We start from the raw sequence: 27496 nt of genomic DNA, 5'->3' as shown, positions 1-27496 counted from the left end.
GGCACTAAATATATGGAAGGCACCTGAGGCACTAAATATTCATAATAAACTAAATATACATGAGGCATATGAGGCACTCAATATTCAGCCACCCATTGGTAACACTCATTCCGGCCCCATGTGTCCCGTGCCCGAGAAATGCAAATAGCCTCGCTGGCTGCTCCTCTGGCTAATTGGAGAAGCGCAGCCGTGGCCAGACCTGCTGTTTCTGCATCTCTCTGATAGAGCATGCGTGCGCCGTCGGCCCCAGGCACCTTCCAGACTTCTGTGCACCTCAAACCTCAACTCTGGTCTCGCACCCACGCACTCAGTGGATTCAAGCAGTGTGGTCCTTCTGTCCGCTTGTACCCTGTCCTAGGTATGGGAAATCTCCCCCATCTCTCCCTCCCTCCCTCCCTCCCTCCCTCTCTCTCTCTCTCTCTCTCTCTGTTTGCTTCTCACCATGTGTTTCCAGTTGCTTTGCTGCACTGCGTGATTCAAGCTTTTTATCTCGGTTTGTGAGCCTTTTTTTCCTGTGATCTCTGGGATAGCTTGCCTGGAGGTGTCCTCGGAGTCCACGGCTGCAGGGAGGTGAGTTGCCACCTGGCCTCCGAGTGAGTGACGCTGGAGAATGGAACTGTCCTGGCTCCTTGTCAGATGGAACATTGTTCGGAGCAGGTCAGGCATGGAGGCTGGAGGCATGGGAGGGTGGCGTGGCTTGCATCAGGCCTGCCCCACGGAAATCCTGGTTCTCTGCAGTGGGCGAGCGCTTACCCATGCACGACGTGCCGAGGGTTCAAGAGTGATCGCCGGAGGGGCCCCTAAAGACCCCCAACGACTGGCATAGGGAAGTCCCCACTGTGCGTGGTTTCCTGTCGTAGGAGATTTCTAATCCCTTCAAGTAGGTGAACAAGAATTCCCAAATTGGAAGACGGACCCAAAACACCAATAGTTTAAGACTCACTGTGGCGGGTGCTGGCAATAAATGGTCCCCTAAATTCTCAGTGATTTAATACAATAAAGATGGATCTCTCACAGGCACGCAATGTGCCCATTTGGGGTTGGCCCAGGGTCGTGCTTTGCCTGGCCCTCACTCCAGGACATAGGTTGTTGGGCCTTTATTTGTTTGTTTCTATTTATTATTTACCTCTATTTATTATTGCTTATTTATTTTTAAGATTTTTAAAAAAAGTTTTTTAAGCTTATTTATTTGTTTTGAGAGGGGGGAGAGGCACGGAAAAAAGAAGAGAGACATTCCCAAGCAGGCTCTGTGTTATCAGCACAGAGCCCAATGTGGTGCTCCATCGCAAGAACTGTGAGATCATGACCTGAGCTGAAATCAAGACAATTGGGGTGCCAGGTGGCTCAGTTGGTTGAGCGTCCGCCTTCAGCTCAGGTGATGATCTCACAGTTCATAAGTTTGAGCTCCACATCAGGCTCTATCCTGACAGCTCAGAGCCTGGAGCCTGCTTCAGATTTTGTGTCTCCTTCTCTCTCTGCCCTCCTCTGTTCACTTGGTCTCTCTCTCAAAAATAAATAAACATTAAAAAAATAAAAGAATCTGACACTTAACCGACTGAGCCACCCAGGCGCCCTGACGGGTGCTATTTAGAACATTCCCATCTATTGTGACAGAGGGAAAACAAGTTCACCTCCTGCTCATAACTCATTGGTTACAACTGATCAGTCACATGGCCCCAGTCAGCCCCAGTGGGACTGGAACTGCAGTTCCTCCATGTGCTGGAAACATCTAGCTGACATCTCTGATTTGACTCCCAGAGCGCCTTCACGCGAACGTGCAAAAACTCAGGGGCATGGAAGGGTTTGGGGATGAGGGTGTCCACACTGGGCTGTAAGACCCGGGCCCCTGAGACCACCTTCAAAAGACCCTCTGAGGTTCTCAGACACCACAAACGTCCCTACAGACTTCCTTCTGTGACATTCACCTCCACCCAAGCATTTATCCCAAGCACAGTGGAGAAGGCGGCTGGATGATGCTTATCAAAAAAGACAGTCTCTGTCTTCTGGAGTGACATGGGAAGTGGCCAGAGGGGAAGAAAGGTGATGAATGGGAGGACATCCAGGCAGCCCTGTCAACTTGGCACGACCTTTCCAATTCAACTCAGTAACAGGTAAGCACTTTGGGCTTTTTAAAGAGCATTTACTCTAAGTAGCCCTGTTAATTAGTATTAATTAGCAGCTAGTAGTTTCTGTTGCTTCCTAATTGGTGGTTTGCAAGTCAAGAAGTTACGGTGGAAAGAGAGGTACAGGTAAAGGTGAGAGGAGAGAGGGGCTTCTCGTTTTCTAGAATGAGCAATTAGTAATCATTCACTGGAAGGTAGGGGTGCTTTCAAGGTGGAAAAATTCCCCTGAGCAGTCATCCATGGCTCAGTCCACTCCCTATTATGCTTGACACAAACACACACCCAGCTTTCCTATGGCTTCAGGCCAGCAGCCCTTTCTCTCCAACCCTCGCTGAGTCCTGGACCAATGATACCTTACAAACCCCCTTCAGAGGCATTGCCCGCTTGCCCAAGCTTGCCCCTGCATGTTCTCTTTCATCTACAGCCTTGCTAGAGAACACTGTGAAGGCAGAAGTTCCCAGATCTTTGGGAGTGTCCCGGGTTTCTGCCCCCTGGGGAGAGGAACAGTGCCAGCTTGGAGGGAGCCGGCTCCAGGCAGATGGCAGGGGAGACGGTTGATTTCTAGCAGGTCACCAAAATGTTAGCCCCCGAACTTTGGAATCACTGAGACTTGGGTCTGAGTTCTAGCTCCTCTGCTGGTCTCTGGGTGACCTTGGGCTCATTATATGCCGCCCCCCCCCCTCAGCCTGTTTTCTCAAACGGTTAGCAAGAGAAACTTTTCCATATAGAGTTCTTTCAGGAATAAATGAATCAGGTATGCTAAGTGCTTAGCACTTTGCCCAGCACATAGGAAGTGCTCATTAAATGGCATGATTATAAATATTGGAGTAATTAGACGAAAGTTAAACCCTAATGAGGGCTTCAGCACAAGCCAAAATCTGAAGCTAGCCCCCTCAGCACCTGTCACCAGGAGAACTGATTCCCCTGGGCACCTCAACATAGCCGGCTTTGATAGACATTATCTAGCTCCTCACAGGAGGTAGGCTATCACAACATCTTTTTAATGTTTTTATTTATTATTTTTGAAATAGAGTGCAAGCAGAGGAGGGGGAGAGAGAAGGAGACACAGAATCTGAAGCAGGCTCCAGGCTCTGAGCTGTCAGCCCAGAGCCTGACACAGGGCTCCATCTCATGAACCGTGAGATCATGACCTGAGCCGAGGTCAGACACTTAACTGACTGAGCCACCCAGGCGCCCCAGTCTGCCACATCTTAAACAACCCTGTGGATTGTGGAAGGAACTTCAAAACAGCCAGTGGGCATCTCCTGGTGTGTTTCTAGACCCAGGAAGGTTTTCTGACCTTAGTTTCTTCAAGACCCGTGTCTTAAGGGGATCCTGGCAGTCCCCAGTCAGCCCTTGTCCCTAGCGACCCAATCATCCGGAGATTTTCTCTCGTGGTGTCTGCTCTTCGTGCTGATTAAGGTGACATTCAGTTGCAAGTAACAATAACCCAAAGTCACAGTGGCCTGAACAAAATAGTTTATCTGTTTCATACACAGAGGTCTAGAAGAAGGAAGTCAGGGCTGGTGTGGTGGCCCTGTTCCACTTTGTCTTCAGCTCTCCAGGTTCCTCTTATCTTGTCACTTAGCTGTGCGTAGTCTCCATTTCCAAGGTCACTTCTCGGTCCAAGATGGCTGCTCCAGCAGCGCCAGTTTTCATGTCCACATTCCGGCCAGCAGAATGTAGAAAATGGGGCAAAGGACCCACGTCGGCTGTGTTTGAAGGAAGGCTCCTAGAAATTCATCACATTGCTTTTCCCATGACATCTCCGTAGAGTTCATGAGGCCACACCTGGCTTCCAGGAGGCATGGAGGAGAGGTAGCTAGAGAAGGAAAATCAAAGGAGATACACAGAGTAGAAGTGAGAGGTGTGTGCCTCTGTTTGGAAAGTCTCATTGGGGTTTCAGTTCTCTAGACTTCATTGGGGTTTCAGTTCTCTAGACTTGGTTGTAACTTGCAACCAAAGAACAATGGATACGATCATTGTCAAGTTCGTTTCCCTCACCCTGTACTAATGAGATGCCCACAACAATGCCTAAGAATCAGGTGGAGACAGTTGTTTAGAACATTGATTTTTTTTTTCCTTGGGCACCTGGGTAGCTCAGTCGGTTAAGCGTCTGACTTCGGCTCAGGTCATGATATCTCGGTTTGTGGGTTCGAGCCCTGCATCGGGTCCTGTGCTGACAGCTAGCTCAGAGCCTGGAGCCTGCTTCAGATTCTGTGTCTCCCTCTCTCTCTGCCCCTCCCCTCACTCAAGCTCTGTCTTTCTCTCCCTCTCAAAGATAAACAAACATTAAATTTTTAAAAAATAAAATAAAATATTGATTTTTTCTGATCATATCCCCCAGAAATCCCGATTCCTTGAATCTGACGGAGGGTCTATGTTGTGCTTTTCGCAAACCTTTCTCCCACCCTCACCCAGCCTGTTGTGGGAAGTCCAAGGACTACAGTGTGAGAAAATACTGGTTTACAACCAATTCAGAGGGGTATGGGTTACTATTGTCATAAAACAAACAGCCCCCAATGCTGGCTTCATACAACAACCATTTTATGTTGCTCACGGATTTTGTGGGTCAGGAATTTGAAATGTTATAACAAGGACGGCTTATCTCTGCTCCATAATGTCTGGGCCCTCAACTGGGAAGACTCGAAGGCTGGGGGCTGGAACCATCTCGAAGCTCCTTCAGTCACATGTTTAGGGGTTGACGTTGGCTGTTGGCTGGGACCTCAGCAGGGTCCTCTGAATGGAACACGACCACGTGGGCCTGCCCATATGTCTTGGGCTTGCGGGCTTGCTCACGGCGTGATTACTGGGTTCCAAGAGGGAGAGACCCAAGAGAGAACCCTGAGGGCATTCATCGGCCTTTAATGACCAAGCCTCAGAAGTCAGACCGTGTTACTTCTGCCGTAGTCAGAGGTCAACAGATTCAAGCTGGGGGGAGGCCATACATCCCAGTTCACCTTACACTGTACAAGGGCATCTGGGATGCACGGGCACTCTTATGGTAGCCATCTTGGGAAAATATCATCTTCCACATGATGGAAACCTGTGCATCTGCAGAGGGACCTTCAGAAACAGCAGGCAGGCAGGCTTCTGGTCCCCACTCGGCCAGAACCAGATCTTCCCCTCCTCCTAACTGTTTTATGTGAGGGCCTTTTTCATCAGCCAAGATTCTGCCTTTCCCCCACATCCTGACCTGGAAGAAGCCCGAGGCTAGGGGAATGAGCCAATGCTTTCATATAAGGCTCCAGCTGGCACTCAGGCCTCCAAGAAGCACCTGCGGTGTTCTGGTCCCACGGTCCCCTTGGCCTTGCAGAATCCTGTGTGGGAGTGTCAGAAGTGAGCTGATCCAGGCATGGAAAAAGCCTCTAACCGGGATTCCATATGGGGTGTTTCAAGGAACTCCACTCAGGATGTAAAAAGGTCAGCTGTCGAGTGGCTCTCTTTGGCCAGCTTAGGATAATTGCCAAGATTTCTCCCCCTAAATTGCACAGAAGGTGAAGAATTCTTTTTTTTTTTCATTTTAATATTAACTTGAACAGTGTCCTGGGATATGATTCTGCACGAGGGGAAGACTCCCATTGAAACGATAGTGCCTATTCCTGGGGACTCTGTGCGCTCCGGCTGAGAATGTCCTCGGACGTGCGGCATTTTGACAGCAAACCTCGCTTGGCTGGTTTCCTACCCAGGCCCATGCTAGGAGGCTTGGCAAAGCCCTGCCGACCTCAAGGATGGTCCCTATGTACTAGCCAAATTCCTCTGACCCACTGATGCCATTCCTTTGGTTAAAATCAAGGAGTTATGTCAGACTAACCTCAGAGACCTTCATCTGATTCTCTCATCTTCCAGATGAGGGAGCAGAGGACAGAGAGCCAAAGTGAGCCACCCAAAGCTATGTAGCTAGCCAAACCTTGAATCCCAAACAGTATTTCCCTTCCTTCCTTCCTTCCTTCCTTCCTCCCTCCTTCCCTCCCTCCCTTCCTTCCTTCCTTCTCTCCTTTTCTTTGTCTTTGTTTCTTTCTCTCTTTCTTTCTTTCTTTCATCTCTACATCCAACATGGGGCTCAAACTCCCAACCCCGAGATCAAGAGTCACACACTCTCCTGACTGAGCCAGCCAGGCACCCGCCCCCAAACAATTTCTGACTCCTCTTAGGGCTCTTTTATGAGGGGGGGGACCTTGAAAGGGGGGGCACTTCTCCCATCTTACTAATGAGTGAAATGCCTCTCTCACCCTCCCCTCCTTCTAAACCATTCCTTCCTTTGCAGTGAGCACCACCCTCTGCATTTGCTGTTCCCATCAACAGATGGAACAGATGTTTATTCGAGCTGATGTATGCATGAAGCTTCCTCTGGAATGAACTTGCTGCTGGGGGCTGTCCTGGTTGAAGCTGTCATTCAAATAATGTGTGACTCTTAGATCTGGGCTTTTCCCCTAATAAACTCATCAATGGTGCTATTCGGAACCCTTTGGGTATCTTTTTTAATGGTGCCATCAAAAAGTCTCCAGTGTATCACAGAGGACAGGACTAGCTCATTGACAATATCCAGACCAGTTTTAACCAAGCCTGCAAGTTTTTGGACATGTCTCCCATGGAGAGGTGGCATCTATGTCTTTGTCCCTTGAATCTGAGATGGCCTTCTAACTTACTTGTAACCAATAGAACAGTGGAAGTGACAGTGAACGACTTCCAGGCAAGGCCAGCCAAGGTCACGAAGCTTCCACCTAAGTCTCCCTCTTGAGACCCTTGCTCTCTGGATGTCACCTCCAGGGACACTTTGCTCTCAGAACCCATGCCACTTCGGAGGCATCCCCTTCATAGCATGCCCAGCGCTGATGACCTTAAGTAGAAAACAAAAGTGGAGTTTACACCAAGTCCCCAAGTGAAGTCCCCTGAGGTCCTCCTGTGAGAAAACGGAAGAACACTGGGGAGCTGGGCTGTGGCTTCGCACCTTCTGTTCCCTCCACCTGGAATGGCCTTCCCTATTCCTTTGCCTGGCCAACGGCTTGCTACCCATTGCCCAAGATTTGATTCAGTTACCGAGTTCTCTTGGGGGGTAGGGTGGAGGGGTGCTTTCCTGACCTCTTCGTACTGCACACACTCGTGTGTGCTCACACTTACACACCCAGAGGCTGGGGGGAGATAAGTCCTTCTTGTGGACTCCATACTGTGCTATGCCTGCCCCTATTACAGCACTCACCACAACGCATTGCAACTGTCTGCCCAATTAGACTGGGTTTTCTGGAGGTTGGGATTACCTCTTCCAGTTCTGGCACGGGGCTCCAAATATGGTGGACACTCAGTGCCGGTCTTCTTCCTCTCCCTCCTCCTTCTCCCCACCTTCTTCTCCCTCTCCTCTCTTTCTCTCTATATAATTCTCTGGGCTCTGCTCTACCCACCTCTCCTGTGGCCTAGCAGGGGCTCTGATCCCCATTCCCTCTCTTTTGGGGCTCAGCTTAATCTCCCTCTGCTAGGGCAGATTGAACCCCATGTCTGCTTCTCCTGCTTTGGCTTGCACCGCTTTTGTGGTTAACAAGGGAGGGTAGAGTCCTTTCTGGAATCTTCTCCAGTCATCTCAAAGTGAAGACCAGACCTCAGGAGGGTGTGCACTCCAGTCCAAGAGGCTATCCCCACCTCCCATCCTGGCCACCGCAGGAGGGCGCAGCAGCGCGAGTTGGGCAGGGTAAAAGAAGGCCGTGTGGGGCCTGATCTGTCTAGAAAGTGTCACTGGCCTTTCCCACACTGAGTGGTGTCACAGAAATTGTTGCCGACAGGGGTCAGGTGGCCTAACACTGAATTTGGAGGGCGGGTATCAGTGTGAATGGTGCCTTGCACTGAGGAGGGGCCCAGAAGGCCCCCGGGCTAATGAGGGCGGCAAGGCATTGTGAGTGGCCTGAAGATCACTGGGGGGCATGGCGGGGGGGGGGGGGGGGGGGGGGGGGGGGGGGGGGGGGGGGGGGGGGGGGGCTGGGAGAGGTCTTAGCCTGAGGGGAAGAATGCCCACATAGGGGAAGGCAGGCCAAGGGGCCCTGCAGTAACTCTGCAAAGGCCTCCAAGCAGGGCCTGTGATTGACAGGTGGGTGCTGTCAATCAGGAGAAGCTGGCAGTGAAAGAGCAGGCCACCAGATACAAAAGGGGACATGTTTGATGAGCTCTGGGGGCTGGGCTGGACGAGAGGGAGGCTGAGCCAGAGTCGCTGGGAATCTGCGATTCACAGGAGGCACCAGGGTTTTAACTGAGGATTTTTTTTTTTTTTTTTTTTTTTTTAGATCGAGGCATAGGTTTATTGTAGGGTGTCTGTCTTGGTGAAATTGTCAAAAGGAAGCTGACTTGTCAGTGATGTCGATGCCAGATCCTTGAGCCTGCCTTAGTTATTCGATGAGGCACTGAGTCACAAATGCAGTGCTCAGATGATGACATTGTGTGTGCTGGAGAGACTTTCTTATGGGAGGGGAAGGCGGGGGGGTGGTTGGCAGTGATGGTTTTATTGTGCAAAAGATTCAGGACAGGCTAGGTGCTGAATAAATATTTGATCACTTACACATATGGCGCCTGTGCTCCAAATTGTATTTTTAAAATAAAATCTCAACACTCTATTTCCTAAGTCTGAAGATTAATTTAAATTACTTGAACGCAGTCAATCTAGAAAATATTTGGAATATATAGATTAAAGTACAGAATGGTGGCAGAGACGCCTCTCACCACTGAAAGTCGGTCATTACCAGCCCTACGGTATATTTAGCTTTAGTGTTTTTACTCTACATCTTTTAAAATATAATTGTGATCAACTGTACACACAATTTGGTAATTTGCTCTTTTCTTGCTCAACGTAGTGATACAAGCATTTTTCATGTTATTGCAAACTCCTGGTAAACATCATTTTTAATGGCTACGTAATATGGATTGTATTTTCAATTTTCATTAAATTTCTGTTTTATCTTCAGTCTGATTGCTTCAAGGGGCCTAATTTCTGCCAGTCCTAATCTGCTTATCTGTTTATCAGGAGTCATGTTTCCACTAAGGCTATTCCCTTTCCTGAGATGGAGGCAGGGTACGACAAAGAGGGTTCCAAATGGGACAAATATGGCATTTACAGGAGGTCACTGGCAAGCCAGAGACACTGTCAGGGCAGGGCCACCATGGGCCCTGAGTGTCCTGTGGTCAGTCTCAATGTCAAACATTCTGTCTTGTGTCCATAAGAACATGGTTCCAACGGAGATCACGTGGTGTACATTGGATGAAAAAATATGGTCCCCACAGGTATGGGCACACTGTGATAGTAAAGTAAAGGTTGGGTAAAGTGTGGCAGAAAGGAATTGTGGCATCCAGGTGTGGGGTGGGGGTGGGGGTGGTAGGGAGGTTCCATACAAAGTATTTAACCTCCAACTTCTATAGACGATGAATATGTCTGTCCAACACCAGTGAATATATTCAATCTCCCTCCTAAAAAGAGGGAAGAAATCACAACTCCTTCAAACAGATAAATGGTACTGGGTGTTTAATTCATTAAGGGACACACCTCCCCCCCAGTGTATGTGTGTGTGAGTGTACGGTTCTTGTTTTTCAATGTTTATTTATTTTTGAGAAAGAGAGAGTGGGGGAAGGAAGGGACAGAGAAAAAGAGGGAGACAGAGGATCTGAAGCAGGTTCTGCACTGACAGCAGAGAGCCCGACGCGAGACTCAAACCCATAAACTGTGAGATCATGACCTGAGCTGAAGTGAAGTTGGACGCTTAATGGACTGAGCCACCAAGGCGCCTCATACAGTTCTATGAATTTTAACACATGCACAGATTCTTGTAACCACTTCCACAGTCAGGACACAGAATGTTTCCATCACCCTAAACACCTGCTTTGAGTTCATCATTGGTAGACAGGCTCTCCCCCACCCACCACCAATGTCTGGCAAACCACTGCTCCATTCCCCATCACTGTAGTGTCATATCTTTTCTAGAACCTCCTATAAATGGAATCATGCAGCATGTGAGTTGTTCAAGACTGGCTCCTTTCACTCGACATAATGCTTTCGAGAGTCATCCAAATTGAGTATATCCATGGTTTGTCCAACGTCATTCACTCAGTGAAGGATGTTTGAGTTACTTCAAGTGTGGGGTTACTGTAATTTTTTTTAATGTTTTATTTTTTGGGACGCCTGGGTGGCTCAATCGGTTAAGCGTCCGGCTTCGGCTCAGGTCATGATCTCATGTTCATGGGTCTGAGCCCTGCATCAGGCTCTGTGCTGACAGCTCAGAGCCTGGAGGCTGCTTTGGCTTCTGTGTCCCTCTCTCTCTGCCCTTCCTCTCTCATGCTCGGTCTCTCTCTGTATCAAAAATAAATTAAAAATAAAAAAATTTTAGTGTTTTATTTATTTTTGATACAGACAGAGACCGAGCATGAGAGGGGGAGGGTCAGAGAGAGAAGGAGACACAGAATCCAAAGCAGGCTCCAGGCTCTGAGCTGTCAGCACAGAACCCAATATGGAGCTCAAATCCATGAACCATGAGATCATGACCTGAGCCGAAGTCAGATGCTTAACTGACTGAGCCACCCAGGCACCCAGTTCAACGTAACTGTAAATAAAACTGTTATAAACTTTTTGGACAGATTTTTGCATGAACCTATATTTTCATTTAATAACAGGTATGGGATTGCCGGGTCACATGGAAATCATACATTTATCTTTATAAGAAACTGCCCAACCTTTTCTCAGAGGAGCTGCAGTATTTAACATTCCTGCTAGCGACATGTAAGGGTTCCAGTTGCTCCGTGTCCTTGCCAGCATTCAATATGGTGAGTGTTTTTTATTTTAGTCATCCTGATAGATGTGTAGTGTGTGTTTCCTCATTTCCCTCATAGCTAATGATGTTGAACATCACTTTCTGTTTATGTGTCATCTATTGTCCCCTCTGGTGGAGGTCCAAGTCTTCTGACCATCTTTTATTGAGCTGTTAGTTTTCTTACTGTTGAGTTTTGAGAACTCTTTACACATTTTGTAGAGAAGTCTTTGGTTGGATACACGATTTGCAAATATTTTCTCCCGTCTGTAGGTTGCTTCTTCATCCCCATAAGTGTGTTTTTCACAGAACAAAATTTTCAATTTGGGTCAAGTTCAACTCAATGATTTTTCTTTCATAGATTACACCTTTGGTCTAATGTCTAAGAACTCTGCCTAAACCTAGGTCATAAAAAATTCTATGTTTTACACTGTACACTTAGACCTGTGATCCATTTTGAATTAATCTTTGTATAAGGTGTGAGGTTTAGGTTGAGATTTATGGTGGTTTTTTTTGCTACAGGTGTCCAGTTACTCCAACACCATTTGTAAAAAAGACTATCCTTTCTCCATTGAATTGCCCTGTACCTTTGTCAAAAAAACGATTGACCATATTTTGATGGGTCTATGTGTGGACTTTCTATTCTATTCCATTAATTTATAGGTCTTATCCCTACACCAGTATCACACTGTCATACTGTAGTAAGTCTTAAAATCAGTAGTGTAATTCTTCCAATTTTCTTCTTTTTCAAAATTGTTCTGGCTATTCTAGCTCCTTTGCTTTTTCACATACAGTTTAGAATCAGCTTGTCTGTACCTACAAGAAATCCTGCCGGGGTGTTAATTGGAATGTGTTAAACGTATAGACTGATTTGGGAGGAAACTGGCATCCTCGCTATGTGGAGTCTTCCAATCCATGAACCTGGTATGCCTCCCCCCTTGCTTAGTTTGATTGATTGATTTAAGAACTTTCTCTCCCTTCTGGGTTGAAGGCACATCTCAAAACGTTGGCCTTCAAGATGAAAAGAGCACCATCTCACATGGATTCTTTCCTTTTATCCAGACACATCTTACTTCCTTCAAACTCAGTAGACATGGCTTGATTTTCTCTGGCAATTTTTCACTTTGAGGGCAGGATAAGAAGAGAGCCTTATGAGACCCATTTGTGAATCTCTTAGAGAATCATGTTTTGGTGTATACATGAGTATCCTCATGTACATACATGTGCACATATGTGGGGTGTCCAGGACTGCACACATGTACACATGTGGGCATGTGCATGTACACACAGGTGGACCTCCACGTGTATATATACACACACATGGGTTTCTGTGGCACACACATATGCATACATAGGTGTCTTTGTCTACATGCACACACGGTGCAGAACAGGCAGCCTCCGCCCTCCCCCCTGCTTTAAGCGGTCACGTGATACCAGGCTGAGAAGAAGGAAGGCTGCTTGCCTCACATTTGGAAAGCTGGTGTAAACGTGACCTTGAAAGAAACGGTACAAATGCACCTATAGAGAGCTCCTTAGCAACTGCTTATTGGAAAAAAGAAAGAAATCAGGGAAAAGAGCCAGGAAACAAGAAAGAAGGGGAAAAAATGGTGAGAGAAAGCAAACTTGACCCTGTAAGAGAGGAAGCTGGGTCCCCTAGTGTTCTTGAGGCTTTCTTGGACTCCTGAAAGGGAAGGAGAGAGAAATGGGTGACACTTTGAGTCCTCGGGCTGGGACAGTGAGCCATGGTGACATAAACTGTGTCAGGAAGGGAAGGAAACACCACAGACCTTGTGACCACTTATATTAGCACAGTGCCGGCATTACCTCTAACGATCTCGGCAATCCTGGGAGCTGGTGTCATTAGCCCCATTTTACAGAAAGAGGCCGGGAGAGGTTAAGGAACTTGCCCAAAGTCTCGGGAAAGGGCAGAGTTTGGCTACAAACTTGAACTGTCACCCTCCAAGTTCCTTCCTCTGTGGCTGGGTATACCGTGGAGCACTCAGGCTGTGAAATGCCCGACGTGGTTACTTTTGGGCCGTTTTGTGAGTCATCCAGAAAGCCCTGCAGAATATCGGGACTCCCAGGCAACAAACATCTGTGGGCCTTTACTTCCCTCTCCACAGCTGACAAAACCGAAGTGCAGAGGAATGGCCAAGAGGCTGGGTGGCTTGGGTGGGAAGCATGAGTGAGTGGCATGACCCAGGACACGCACCTCTCGGCGCATTCTCCCACACTGAATCAGGTGAGGAAAGATTTGAATGTACAGAAGCTATAAACAGGCGGAGGACAGGAGAACTAGTGGTTGAGGCAGGAGGACGTTGGGGTCACACTGCCTGGGTACAAACCCAAACCTCCTAATTAAGACCTTGTGCAATGAATTTGCTTCTCTGTGCCTCAGTTTTCTTACCTGTGAAATGGGGATATGTATTAGAACTCTCCAGAGAAACAGAACATATCTTATACAATACAGATATCCTATTGGTGTGTGTGTATATATACATACTGGTGAGTGCATATTGCTATTAGTACATAGATATTCGATTAATACATGTATTCATACATATATGTTTATGTGGATATATACACACATATATATAATCGCCACACATTAGAGCAGTTACCTACAGCAGCCCATCAAAACATTTACGAGTATGCTGATGCAGAAACGCATATATATATAGGGTCGCCTGGGTGGCTCAGTCGGTTAAGTGCCGGACTTTAGCTCAGGTCATCATCTCACGGTTAATGGATTCGAGCCCTGCGTTGGGCTCTGTGTTGACAGCTTGGAGCCTGGGGCCTGCTTCGGATTCTGTGGCTCCCTCTCTCTCTGCCCCTCCTTCCCCTTTCTTTTTCAAAAATAAATAAATATTAAAAAAATTTTTTTTAAAGTGCATATTATATATATATATGTAGAGAGAGAGAGAAATATTATTATAAGGAAATTAGGGGGGCACCTGGGTGGCTCTGTCAGTTAAGCATCATACTCTTGATTTTCAGGTCATGATCTCATAATTCATGAGTTAGAACCCCAAGTCAGGCTCTGCACTGACACAGTGCAGAGCCTGCTTGGAATTCTCTCTCCCTCTCTCTCTGACCCTACCCCACTCGTTTTCTCTCTCTCTCTCAAAATAAATAAATGTTAAAAAAATAAAATAAAAGGAATTGGCTCACATGATTATGGGCTGAGAAGCTCCAAGATCTGCAGTTAGCTAGCTGGAAAGGCTGGAGAGCCAGTGATGTCATCCTATTCCAAGTCTGAAGGCTGGAGAGCGAGGAGAGCCGATGCAGTAGGTTTCACTCTGAGGCCAGTATACCAATGTCCCAGTTCAACAAGCAAGCAGGCACAAGTTTCTCGAACTCAGCCTTTCGGGTCTATTCATGTCTTCAACTGATTGAACGAGGCCCACCCACACTAGGAAGGGCAATTTGCTTACTCAGTCTACTAATTCGATTGTTAGCCTCATCCAGTAACATTCTCCCAGACACGCACAGAATAATGTCTGACCAAATGTCTGGGCACCCCATCGCCCAGTGAAGTTGCCACATTCAATTAACCGTCACAGGATGTTCATAGCTTTGCCAAAGTATTGTCTTGGGAAATCAATGAGACATGTAAGGCATCTGGAATAATTGCTGGCATATGATATGTATTTCACAAGCGTGAGGCAAAATGATGTTGATAAGCCCTGATGACGGCGGTGTGAGGGTGGTAGGCGATGTCAGGCCAGGACTCTCAGACTACAATAAGCAACTTAGGGAGTGGCCCAGAATCGTGAGTGTTCTATGGGTGACATCAAGAGTTCATTACAGAAGCTGGAGGCTCTCTTTCTGGGAAAGACAGATGGGTGGGACCAACTCATAGAGGCCCCAGAACCGTCAGGGTCCGTCCACCTTTGATGTCAAGAAGGTCAAGTTGGAGTTTCCTTACCCCTGAGGACACAGCATGGCTTCCTTCACCCTCCCTGCTCAGTAGTTATGAGATCTACCCACTCCTCAGGGTGGACAGAGCCGCACGTTAAAGCAATTACCCAGAGCAGTCCCCCAAAACACCAACGAGAAAGCGGACGGCGAGGCCCATCTTGAGCACATCCCAAGTGCATGCACACAGTCCCATGATGGCCGCTGACCCCTCCACCCCAGGCCTCAGGCCCACTTGCTACCGCAGGCGCCCAGACTGGAGCTCAGACATCAGAGGCAAAGCAGCCCTGCCCCTCAAGCCTCCCTCAGAGCCACCACCTTCCGGTGGTTTTCCCGTCGCTCGTCTCCCACGACAGTGGGAGTGGGCTAACCTCCTCACCCACAACCGCCGAGTGGGCTAACCGGTACCCTCCTGCCCCTTTCTCATTCCACCCGTGAAGAGATCCCCGCCAGTAAATATTTTCGCTGAGAGGGGAATGTCTCCAGTAGAAGCTGTCAGCAGCCAGGGTGGCTGTGAGAGGCCCCGCCAATGTTTTCATGTCTGGCGCACCACCCCATCTGGCGCTGTGTACGTGATGTGCGAAGTGTGTGCACACACGCGCGCGCGCACCGGGAGGATGGGCCCCTGTCCCCATCACTCACCCTCAGCAGGCCCGCAGAGCTCACTATAAATCACCTCCGCGGAGAGAGAGGCCGGGGGAATATGCTGAATCATCTAATTGGCCAGAAAGACAGTGATAGAATGATTACCTTCCCCCCCTGGGCCGCCGGCCGCCTGCGAGGACGCCCAATTGTCTTCCGTTTTCATGTTAATCAGGATCTTCCGGCCTTGGCCAAGGACGCCTGAGCGGCTCAGGCCTGTCTGCAACCCAGCCCTCCAGCCCTCCTCAGCACGGGGCCTTCTCGCTGCTTGGGCCCTGCACCCGGTGAGGCGGGGGACTCAGGGGACCCCTCTGTAAAAGGAAGTCTTGCCGCCACACGGAGCTTGGAGATTTGTCCCAATTCTGTTCCACGGCAGCCCTTGTCCTACCCCAACGTCACATTTCTGAGGTTTAGACAGAGCCGAAGAGCTATTTAGAGACTTGTGCTCTGTACACAGTGGCTTTTCTCCTGGGCCCTTGGGTTTTATTTTCCTTGGCACGATGCCAGAGCAGGCTAGCAAAACTAGCCAGGAGGAAGGTTGCCTACTCGAACGCTTGCCCCTCACGCCCTAACATGGGCGGCTTGAAAGGGAAGAACATACCCGGAGTCCCTCCTTTCTTTAGCCCCATCTGCTGCAACAACCACAAAAAACTGCTATAACCTCCAGCAAAGCCTGTTTACCTGGAGGAGACTTCGAGTCATCCGGGGACAAGCCTGGGGTTTGTGGGGACAAGGGAAGGCCTTCCCAGGGTTTCTGGAGAAGGCTTCTGCTGAAGAAAAGTCTTTGTTGACGGGCACCCTGGTGATTTTAAGCGCCCCGCCCCTGCCCCCAGCAGGAGAGCTCTGCTGTGGTAGAATAAAGCCCCAGAGCTGAAAAACTTGCCTCTTTCCCACCCTCCATTTGGTAGAAAAACAGAAAACAACCTGGCAGAAGCGTCTGGCCTGATCATGATAACGATGGAATTAATGCTGAGCGGAGGGGGCCTGCTTTCTGCTTTGCCTCAGGCCATCGGCTCTTCCGTAGTCATTAATCCTTGGGAAGTGCTTAAGTGGAGGCCCTGAATTAGCTCTCTGGCCCCACGGAAGCCACCACACAACCAGGACGGTGGCCCTGTATCTTGCCCCTGGAGTTGTCTGGACCCTGGGCCCAGTGACTGCCCAAGGCCTGTGTCTGCTTTAAGTTCTGTGACCCCTGTGGGCCTGGGTCTGCCACCTGCCTGCGTCCACCAGGGCCCTGGGTCTTGTTGAGCCTTTGTCGTAGGCCCTGCAATGACCCGAGAGCTTCTGGATCTACTGTGGTGAAGCCCAGAAACCTATAGGGAGGGAGGTGGGAGGAATTACTAGGAGGCGGGTATCACTTTTTTTAAAGGCAGAAGTGACTTTAAAAGGGATTTTTAAAAGCTTTGGGAAGACCAGGAAAAATTGTCCTAGAATAAAATGGCTTTGGCAAGAAGAGAGAAGGACAGGGGTGCCTGGGTGGCATGATAGGTTGGGCCTCCCACTTGGGCTCAGGTCATGATCTCGCTGTTCATGAGTTCGAGCCCCGCATCGGACTCGCTGCTGTCAGCCTGTCAGCGCAGGGCCAGCTTCAGATCCTTTGTCCCCATCTCTCTGCCCTCCCCCTCTGGCGCTGTCCCCAAAATAAATAAATATTTTTTAAAAAAGAAGAAGAGAGAAGGACACATTTTGTCTCTTGAAAAATCACTTCTTTGAGGACCTCCGTGTGGAGCTAGGCGCCTTTAGAGGGCTGGTGAAGTTCAAATGAGGCCCTTAGCATTGGCCCCAATCCGATATGACTGGTGTCCTTTTAAGAGGAGGAAATTTGGACACAGACAGGTACAAAGGGAAGACCCCATGAGGACACAGTGGGAGGGCGACCATCTGCAAGCCAAGGAGAAAGGCTTTGGAAGAAATCACCCCTGCCAACACCTTGCTTTTGCACTTCTGTCTTCTAGAACTATGAGAGGGTACATTTCTGGTCTTGAAGCCCCCCAGTCTGTGTCTCCCCAGCGCCTGGCATACAGTGCTCAATGAGGAAAGGCTGACCCTAGTTGCATAGCCAATACTCTGAAACCTAGTGCGCTAAACAACCAGCCATCATTGATTTTCCTCACGGTTTGGTAATTCGGGCCAGGCTCTGTGGGGACAACTTGTCTCTCTTCCATGCGGCATCAGCTGGGCCTACTTCACTGGAGAAAAGAAGACTGTATTAGTTATCTCTTGCTGCCTGACAAACTACCCCAACATTCCGTGGCTTAAAATAACACACTTCTATAACGTCCCATAGTTTCTGTGAATCAGAAATCCGGACGCTGTTTAGTTGGGTGCCTCCTTTAGCTGGGCGCCTCTGGCTCCGGGTGCCTCATGAGATCCCAGTCAAGCTCTTGGCTACAGTTGGGTTCTCTTCGGAAGGCCTGGCTGGTGACAGAGTCTGTTTCCAACCTCACGTGGTTGATGACAGGTCTCAGTCTTCCACCACATGGGCCTCTCTACAGGGCTGCCTCACAACATGGCAGCTAGCTTCTCCCAAGGCCAGAAATACAAGAGAGTGTGTGCGAGAGAGAGTGTCCAAGACAGAAGCCACTGTCTTTTGATAATATAACCTTGGAGGAGTCATCCTATCATTTCTGCTATGCTCCATTTGTTAGAAGCGAGGTAGGAACTCCGTCTAGTCTACACTAAGGGGGAAGATATTACACAAGGCATCCTTGGGTGCCATCTTCTGTGTTGCCTACCTTGACTTTCAAGATGGCTCTGTCACATGACTGGCCAGTTGGCACTGGGTGTTGGCTAGCAGCTCAGCCGGGGCTGTGGTCTGGGAGTCTTGGTTCCTCTCCATAAGTTGCTTGCATTTCCTCACGGCACGGTAGTTGGGTTCTTAGAGCAAATGTCCCAACAGAGAAGCCAAGAGTACCTTACATTTTTATGACGTAGATTCAGAAGTCCTGGAGCATCACCTCTGCCACACTCTGTTGGTCAAGGCAGTCACAAAGGCCCACCCAGTTCAATGGTAAGGGTCAGAGATTTCACCTATTGACGCAGGAGTGGCAAGGATCTAGAAAAGCATGTAGGACGGGAGCTATTGTTGTGGCTATCTCTGGAAAATACCTCCTGCTACAATGGAGGTTGGTATTAGTCAGGGAAGGGCTGAGTCTAGAATTGATGAAACTAAGCTCAAACTGTACATCTATGAAGAGAAGTAAGTTCTCATAATCCCTGATGCTCCCAGGACCCTTATCCTTGACTCCGTTTTTCTGGTGTAGGTGATTCTTTATCACTGAATACTCCTCCAAATACGTCAGTATTGCTATAGTTTGATCATACAAAAGATGAGCTCCTCATTCCATCAAGTAGGATGTCTGATTGCAAACAAAAGCCCCAGTTGATGGCAAGGGGAGGGGGCGTGTTGGTCTCAAAGGTGTAAAAGCCTTTAAAACTAACTGGAGGAGCGAATTCCTAATGGTAGAATGTCAGGCATCAGGCCTGGGGAGCATAAGAGTATATGAGAACGTCAGAGCCACACCATGAACTCACAAGGCCCACCGTGCTTATTCTGAATATGTGGATTCCCCAGTGTTCTCAGTTCTTCAGGTCTATTCTATTAGGATCTTGCTGCTGAGAAACCAGAGACGTTATGGAGCCTGTAGAAAGAAGTTTCTCTTCCCCATAGAAGAGTCTGGGATCTCAGTAGGGGATTTCCAGGGACTGAGGAGGTAGCCATCACCAGAATGGAGGCTGCAGCAGCCTTGGGGGACTGGGTACCTGTGAAAGGCCTAATGGGGCTTCTCATTCATTCAGTCATTCATTCAGCGAATAGTCATCAAATGCTGCCTGGTACAGTGCAGATTTCATAGGTTTGGTGGATACTGTCTTTTCCCTTCCTACCAGCCCTGAGATCTTCCTCCAAGAACCATTTCTCAGTAATAACAATGTCCCTGCACACACTCCATTGTGTAGCAACCATGCAGTTTGGGCGGGTTTGAGCCCATCCCTACCTCAGTGGTTTAAGCCAATCACAGAAATTCCATCTCTCTTGTCATAGACAGTGATGATAATAGACACTCAAGACTTTTGAGGAAGGAAATGCTGTTTTGTCTTGCCCTGGATGTGACTGAGGAAGCAGGCAGCCCGACTTCCTGTCAGCAACCATGTAAGAGAGGTCAACCTGAGCACAGAACCAATTCCGAGAGAAGGGCAAAACAGAGAGGTACAGAGAAATGGAGCTAGAACCTCGATAGAATCGTGCCTGAAACCCAGTAGACTTTTAAATTATGTGAACCAATCAGTCTCTCTTATAGTTCAAGCCAGTTTGAGTGAGTTTTTATATAACTTCCAAGTCCTTTAACTGATGCAAATTCAGGAAAGCTGCAGGATGCACACAAAAATCAGTTGTATTTCTGTATACAAGTAATGAACAATCCAAAAATGAAATTAAGAAAACAATCACATTCATGATGGTATCAAAAAGAATAAAGTACTTAAAAATAGGTTTAACCAGGGCGCCTGGGTGGCCCAGTCGGTCAAGCATCTGACATCGGCTCAGGTTATGATGTTGTGGTTTATGAGTTCGAGCCTCATATCGGGCTCTGTGCTGACAGCTCGGGGCCTGAAGCCTGCTTCAGATTCTGTGTCTCCCTCTCTCTCTTTCTCTCTCTGCCCCTCTCCACTCACACTCTGTGTTTCTCTCTCAAAAATAAATAAACATTATACAATAGATTTAACTAAAGAGGTGCAAGACTAGTATACTGGTAACTACAAAACATTGCTGAAAGAAATGAAAGAAGACCTAAACATATTTTTTAACATATTACATGGGCTGCCTGGGTGGCTCAATTAGTTAAGCATCCGACTCTTGATTTCGACTCAAGTCATGATCTCACAGTTTGCGAGATCAAGCCCTGCATCAGGCTCTGCACTGTCAGCTGTTTGGATCCTCTCTCCCTCTCTTTCTGCTCCTCTCCCCACCCTCCACTCTCTCAAAATAAATAAATAAATAAATATATATTTGTATAGTTAAAATGGCAATGCTTTCCAAAGCAGTCTATAGACTCAGTATAATCTTTATCAACATCCCAATGTCCTTTTTTTTCAAAACTGAAAAAGCAGACCCCGAAATTTGTGTGGAATTGCAAGGGACCTCAAATAGCCCAAATGATCTTGGAAAAAAAAAAAAGAACAGGGATGCCTGGGTAGCTCAGTCGGTTAAGCATCTGGCTCTTAGTTTCAGCTCAGGTCATGATCTCATGGTTTGTGAGTCTGAGCCCTGCATCAGTCTCCGTGGTGACAGTGCAGAGCCTGCTTGGGATTCTTTCTCTCTCTTTCTCTCTCTGCCCCTTCCCCTCATTCTCTCATTCTCTTTCTCTCTCTTTCAAAAATAAATGAAACTGAAAGAAAGAAAGAAAGAAGGAAGGAAGGAAGGAAGGAAGAAAGAATAAAGAGAACAAAGTTGGAGGACTCACACTTTGCAATTTCAAAACTTACTATAAAGCTATAGTAATCAAAACAGTATAATACAGGCATAAGGATAGACATATGAACCAATAGAATAGAATGGTGAGTCCAGAAATAAACCCATACATCTATGGCCAAATGATTTTTGACAAAGGTGCCAAGGCCACTTGGTAGGAAATGAGTAGTCTCTTCAACAAATGGTGTTGGGACAGCTGGATAGTCACACACACACATATGCAAAATGAAGTTGAGGGGGCACCTGGGTGGCTCAGTCAAGTGTCTGACTCCTGACTTTGGCTCAGGTCACGATCTCACGGAGCCACGCATCCATCGGGCTCTGTGCTGATCGTGGAGCTTGCTTGGGGTTCTCTGTATCTCTCTCTCTCTCTCTCTCTCTCTCTCTCTCTCTCTCTCTCTCTCTCTCTCTCTCCATCTCTCTGCCCCTGCCCCACTCTCTCTCTCTCAAAATAAATAAATAAACTTTTCTTTAAAAATGAAGTTGAATTCCTACTTCAGACCATACACAAAAATTAATTAAAAACGGATCAACGACAGAGATCCTGAGTCATCTGCGCCAACATTTCAAGGCACAGTTTGCTTGCCTTCCCTGGCTCCTTATCCTGACCATTTGCCCTTTAGATTTCCCTGAAAAGAGGGGGTTTGAAAAGTCAATGCTCCGTGGGGCTGGCACACCAACTCCTCTCAAAGCACTGCAATAGTATGTATGTCATTCTTTAAAAAAATTTTTTTTTAAAACACAGTCTTTGAAAAGGGATTTGATTAAGAATCTCATTATGATGTCCCTTGCCCTCATCCTGCATCAGATTATTAACACAGCCTTTGTGGACTGAGGCTCTGGGCAATGGGCCATCTTCTCAGCAGGGCTGTGCTAATCTTCCCCACTAATCCACATACCTGCTAAACCTCACCAAGCCCAAAGAAAAGATTTTTGCAAAGAGGCACTTAAGGAGAGGTTTGGGCTTCCAGAAACTCCTTCCCATGGCTCAGTTCTCAGCGGGGCCTTTATCAGAATGTGCTGGGTGAGATCGTCACTGTTTAAAACGCTTCGGCTCGTGCTCCTCATTTTGTTTGCTTGAAATAGGTGGGCGTTTGCTCGGCCCGTGAATCAGGGGCTTCCATGTCTGATCCAGGCAGCCGGCAGAAAGTAGGCAAAGACGATCAGATACACATATACAAAGGAATGAAGCTGGACCCCTACCTCCCATTAGGTACAAAAATTAACCCGAACTGATGAAAGCTCCATGAGGCCAAAGAAACCTTCGGTAGGAGAGTCAAGACCCTCAACAGGCACCAAGTGCCAAAAGTTGCGGGTTCACCCAGCTGCCCGAGGCCTGGCAGAGGGAACTGGGCAAAACCTGTGGTCCTCCCCACCGAACAGAACTTTCCAGCGTGGTCTCCCATCCCGCCGCGCAGACCCTTCTACAAACATTCCATACATTTCCACACCACCTGGACTTTGTTCTTGCTTGTCTCTCTGTTTAAAATGCCAGGCCCAAATTCAAGACCAACTTGAGGGGGCGCCTGGGTGGCTCAGTCAGTTAAGCGTCTGACTTTGGCTCAGGTCATGACCTCACGGTTCGTGGGTTGGAGCCCTGCATCGGGCTCTGTGCTGACAGCTCAGAGCCCAGAACCTGCTTCGGATTCTGTGTCTCCTTCTCTCTCTGCCTTTCCGCTGCTCATGCTCTGTGTCTCTCTGTCTCTCAAATATGAATAAAGATTAAAAAACAAAAAAGAAATCCTTGCTCCTCTCTCAGGGCCCACATGACATTTTCCTTTTAGCTCTGGAGCTACCCTCTGTTTTCTGGGCTGGTCTTAAATTCCAAAATATTGTCGCATTGTGTCCATAGGCCATGTAAATGTTTTAGAAAGTCCAGTCTTTCAGCATCAAAACTGCATCTCCCAGACTGTTTCTCATAATTGGAAGGGACCCCATAATCTTCCATTTGGGCCCCAATCCCTATTTTTGGCTTATAAAGTATGATCACTGTGGTTAGGCCACGTCTTTCATTCTGCTTTGATTAAAATTATGCACTTCTATGTCTCCTTGCTAGATTGTGACCTCCTTAGAGACATACTATATCGATTAGGATTAAATTTGGCTCAAAGCAACAGTGACTCTGAATTGCAGTAGCTTAAATGTGATAGAGGTTTCTTTCTCATTTGTAAAAGTTCTCAGGCTGGCAGTTCATCATGGAAATGGCTGCCATCTTAAGAAGACTTCAGGGGCCCAGGCTCCTTCTGGTTTACCATTTCACCATTCCTAAGGTGAAGCCCTGTACTCCTGGTCCATAATGGTGGCTAGAGCTCCAGTCATCACATCTCCATTCCAGGCAGCAAGAGATAAAGGATAAAAACAGAAATGGTCAAATACCAACTATCTGTTTGAAAAGACTCCTGGAGGGGCACCTGGGTGGCTCAGTCAGTTAAGCATCCAACTTTGGTTCAGGTCATGATATCATGGTTCATGAGTTCAAGCCCCATGTCGGGCTCTGTGCTGACAGTTCAGAGCCTGGAGCCTGCTTCAGATTCTGTGTCTCCCTCTCTCTCCATCCCTTCCCCACTTTCTCTCTCTCTTTCTCTCTCTCTCTCTCTCTCTCTCTAAACAAACACTTTAAAATAAAGCAAAATAAAATAAAATAAAAAGGTTCCTGGAAGCAGCCATGTGATACCTCCAATTATTTCCCAATAGCCTGATTTTAATCACGTGGTCATACCTACCTGCAAAGGAGACTGGAAAATGTAGTGCCTAGCTTGAAATCAGAGTTTGATTACTATGTTAGAAGAAGAGGCAGTACATTGGGAAACAATCTGTACCAGAGACGGTCTTGTGCATCTCAATATCCTAAATGACTCCAGCAATGCCTGACGTGGAGCATGAAGAACTGAGAGAAAGGCTAGCACAGGATTGCAGAGTTCATTAAAATATCCAAAGTGTCTTTCAACACCATCATTAGCTCACTTGATTTCTACAAGGAGAAAAGGCTCCCCTAACCAAACTAATATTGTAAATATGATCATAGTGGAATGAAGGCTTTTAAAAGTCATAAGCACACTGTATGCAAACGGAATCACTATTAATTATAAATGAGACTTCGCTGGTCAGCAAGATAGGCTCTTCAGTTGGCAATTACACCTGAACATGAAATTCAAAACAAACAAACAAAAGTGCTTATTAAGCTTAACTCTGATTCAACCGGCCACGTCCTAAGTCCACTGAAATAAGTACAGTTTGCAGTACTGAATATCCAACTTATTTTTTGTTCATTTATTTATTTAGAGAGAGTGCACGAGCAGAGGAGGGGCGGAGAGAGAGGGACAGAAAGAATCCCAGGCAGGCTTCTTGCCGTCAGTGTTAGCACAAAGCCCAATGCGGGGCTCCATCTCACAAACGGTGAGATAGTGACCTGAGGCCAGATCAAGGAGTCAGTGGCTTAACAGATTGAGCCACCCAGGTGCTCAGTGAATATCAAACTTTCTATCGTTTATACATTTGCACAATTTTCAGAGCATCCAGTTTCTTGACTATTGAGTTCTCACTGGAATGAAAAATTTGGTATCTAAAGCTGTTTTAAAGAATCACCTAGGGGCGCCTGGGTGGCTCAGTCGGTTAAGCGTCCGACTTCAGCTCAGGTCATGATCTCATGGTTCGTGAGTTCGAGCCCCGCGTCAGGCTCTGTGCTGACAGCTCAGAGCCTGGAGCCTGCTTCCTGTTCTGTGTCTCCCTCTCTCTCTGCCCCTCCCCCACTCACTCTCTGTCTCTGTCTCTCAAATTAAAGACATAAAAAAAATAAAAAAAAAAAAAAGAATCGCCTAGGGGTGCCTGCGTGGCTCACTCAGTTGAGCATTGGCTCAGGTCATGATCTCATGGTTCAGGGTTCGAGCTCCGTGTCAGGCTCTGTACTGACAGGTCAGAGCCTGGAGCCTGCTTCAGATTCTCTGTCTCTCTCTCTTCCCATCCCTCCCTTACTCACGCTCTGTCTCTCTCTCAAAAATAAATACACATTAAGAAAAATTTTAAAAAAAGAGTCCCCAAATTCTTTGATACCCTTCCCATCAAGATCTGGGGTCTGAGTGGGCTTGTGACTCCTTCAACCAATAGGGTATGGCACATGTCACAGTGTGTGACTTCTGTGCTAGGTCACAAAGGTCCATGCAGCTTATACCTGGATCTCTTCGTCCCCCCCCTACAGTTGCGATGGGGAAAACCAGTTGCCACATAAGATGTCCAGCCACCCCAAGACTGCCATGCTGGGTGATACTCCAGATGACACCCCCTCCCTGCCTCAGCTCCCGACATGTGCGTGAAGGCATGTAGGACCCTCCAAACCCAGCCTACCTGCCTCAAGATGGTCTCACTACACACCACGAGGAGCGAGAGGATCGCCTAGCTGAGCCCTGCCCCAATTCTTGGCCCACAGATCTGTGAGCATAATAAAATGTGTATTATTTCATGCTACAAAGTGTGGGGGTGGCTAATGTAACAGTAATGTCCTGAACAGTATTACACATTCAGTGGCCTGTGATGATGGCAGACACTCACTGAGCGGGCCTCAGCCTAACAGAGGCCACAGGCCAACTTCATGCAAAGCCCCCAAGATTTTCTTTCTAGGACCTTCCCAGCCCCTCCCAGCCAGGCGCCGGGCACTCGCACCTACACAGACCTGTGTTTGTAAACCCTTGCTCTGCCCCTTGCTAGTTGGTGTGACCCAGGCCAAGCCGATCAATCTCTCTGGACCTTAGTCCTCTCAGTGGGGACAATACTACATCTTTCCTAGCATTGGAGCCAGGATGTGGTGAGCTAACCCTGCAAAGCGCCTGGCCCATGGCGGATGCTCTATAAGGGCCTTGCACGGAGCCTGTCCTGCGTTTTCAATGAATTTCAAATATTCATGAGTCTCCATTTTGCTCCAGAAAACGCTATTTGGCTTGCTCCAGGATGGCCCCATTCAAGTGTTCGAATTTGGCTGAAAGGCCCCAGACGCTATTAAATCAGATTGGATCATTTGATTCATGGCAGGCCGCCCTCGCTGTGCCACAGCGAACGTCAGCAGCGGTAAGCCCTGGGCCACGTGTGGTTCGGCTCTGATCTAGTAAACACAAGTCTTGCCAAACCCGAAACTCAAGTCCTGGGTGACTGGTGAGCTCTGGGTCACGTTCTGCTTTTCCCTATCCAACAACTATAATCCCATAGGTTGTTAAAGGCGTAGATTTTTTTTTTCGGAGGCAACTCTGGAATGGGCTGAACCAGCGGAACAATTTACCGCACTGTAGTTTCTTTCCTCTAATCCCCCCATCCCTTTCCCCAGCCCCACCCATAGAAAAATCCCAACACTGCAGAGGCTACAAAGGACCCCGTTGCCTAGCAACAGGAGTGAAGCTAATCAACACAGCTCTGAATATTAATATTTTTCCAAAACATGACTTATCCTGAAATTGTGCAGCAAATACAAGGCCTTCCTTTCAATATAAACAGTCATTAAAAAAAAAACATCTATAATTAATTTCGTGATGTGTGCTCATTTCCCTGACTGGTGGATTAGCCTCGTTAGATCGTAGTAGTCACACCAACAACACTAATGCTTTGCAGCCTGTGTCCAGGGCACTCATTTGGCATTTTGTAATTCTGTCAGCCTTGCAAGTCACGATGGGATGAATGTGTTTTAAGCTCATTTTCAAGCTGGAGAAATGAACGTAAAGAGGTTAAGTGATTTGTGGCCGAACCCAAATGAATGTACAGGCTTTCTGAATCCAAATCCGGGGGCCTTGGTCCCAAACTACGTGGCTTTTCTCTTATTCTCTGATCTGCCTATAACTCTTAGAGGAGCCTTTGGTGATTTAACCACTCTGGACGTCGGTCTCCTCATCTGCGAGCTCAGGATAGTGAGGGGGTTGGATTCTATCAGCCCGAATGTCCTTGTAGCTCCAATATTTCTAATCTGGTCCAGAATACGGCCAAAATAAATCTACAGGCCCTCTGTGGTTTAGAGGGTCTGTGGGTTGTATTCTTAAAAGTAAGCATGGAGGGCAAGACAGGGAAGGGAAGGAACAGAAAATAGATGGCTGATGAGGAAAACAAGGTCTTGTAGAGAAACAAGAGCTGGACGTGAGGAAGAACAGAGGAAACCTACTAGGAAGATGGGAAGCTAAGGGCTCCTCTGGCAGCTACCAGCAGGGGGCAGAGGTGACACCCCCTCACCCCCGGAGCCCCAGCGTGCGTGAGAAAACTGCTGGGACCGGTCACTGCCCTCTGGGGGAAGGAGCCCCTGTTTGCTCAGCAATTAAAAATGGGGTTTCTTAGGAGCAGCCCTCCCTTTGAATTTAGTCAGGTTTGAATCTTGTAGTTCTGAGGCAGCTCAGCCCTCACAGACTTTGCCAGAACTCCGATTCCGTTGTGAGTGAAGGATCCCCAATTCAAACCACCTCCCATTTTAGCTGAACTTCAAGGGGTGATGCTGAATTAAGCACTGTCTTTAGGCTCTTTTCTTTTTTCTCCCTCAGCTCTCCTTCCGTGAGAACTTGGTTGTCAGACAGGCGCTTCCCTGGGGGAGGTCTCCTGTAGCCGTAGAA

The 27496-nt window shown here is 47.8% G+C and overlaps 2 long non-coding RNA genes across 2 annotated transcripts; one reads left to right on the top strand and one right to left on the bottom strand.

Moving 5' to 3' along the window:
- The first annotated feature begins 1988 nt into the window (after positions 1-1988).
- LOC115284128 lies at positions 1989-25350 on the top strand. Its single transcript, XR_003905117.1, has 3 exons — positions 1989-2111; positions 10764-10913; positions 25120-25350. It is a non-coding gene; the product is annotated as an uncharacterized LOC115284128 (long non-coding RNA).
- Positions 3272-15818, bottom strand: LOC115284129. Its single transcript, XR_003905118.1, has 3 exons — positions 15566-15818; positions 6773-6963; positions 3272-3945 (listed from the first exon to the last, which is right to left on the bottom strand). It is a non-coding gene; the product is annotated as an uncharacterized LOC115284129 (long non-coding RNA).
- Positions 25351-27496: the final 2146 nt, after the last annotated feature.

Source organism: Suricata suricatta, chromosome X, assembly GCF_006229205.1.
Source record: "Suricata suricatta isolate VVHF042 chromosome X, meerkat_22Aug2017_6uvM2_HiC, whole genome shotgun sequence".
Classification (NCBI taxonomy): domain Eukaryota; kingdom Metazoa; phylum Chordata; class Mammalia; order Carnivora; family Herpestidae; genus Suricata; species Suricata suricatta.
The sequence above is the reverse complement of the archived record's forward strand: the minus strand, read 5'-3'. Positions and strand labels throughout refer to the sequence as shown.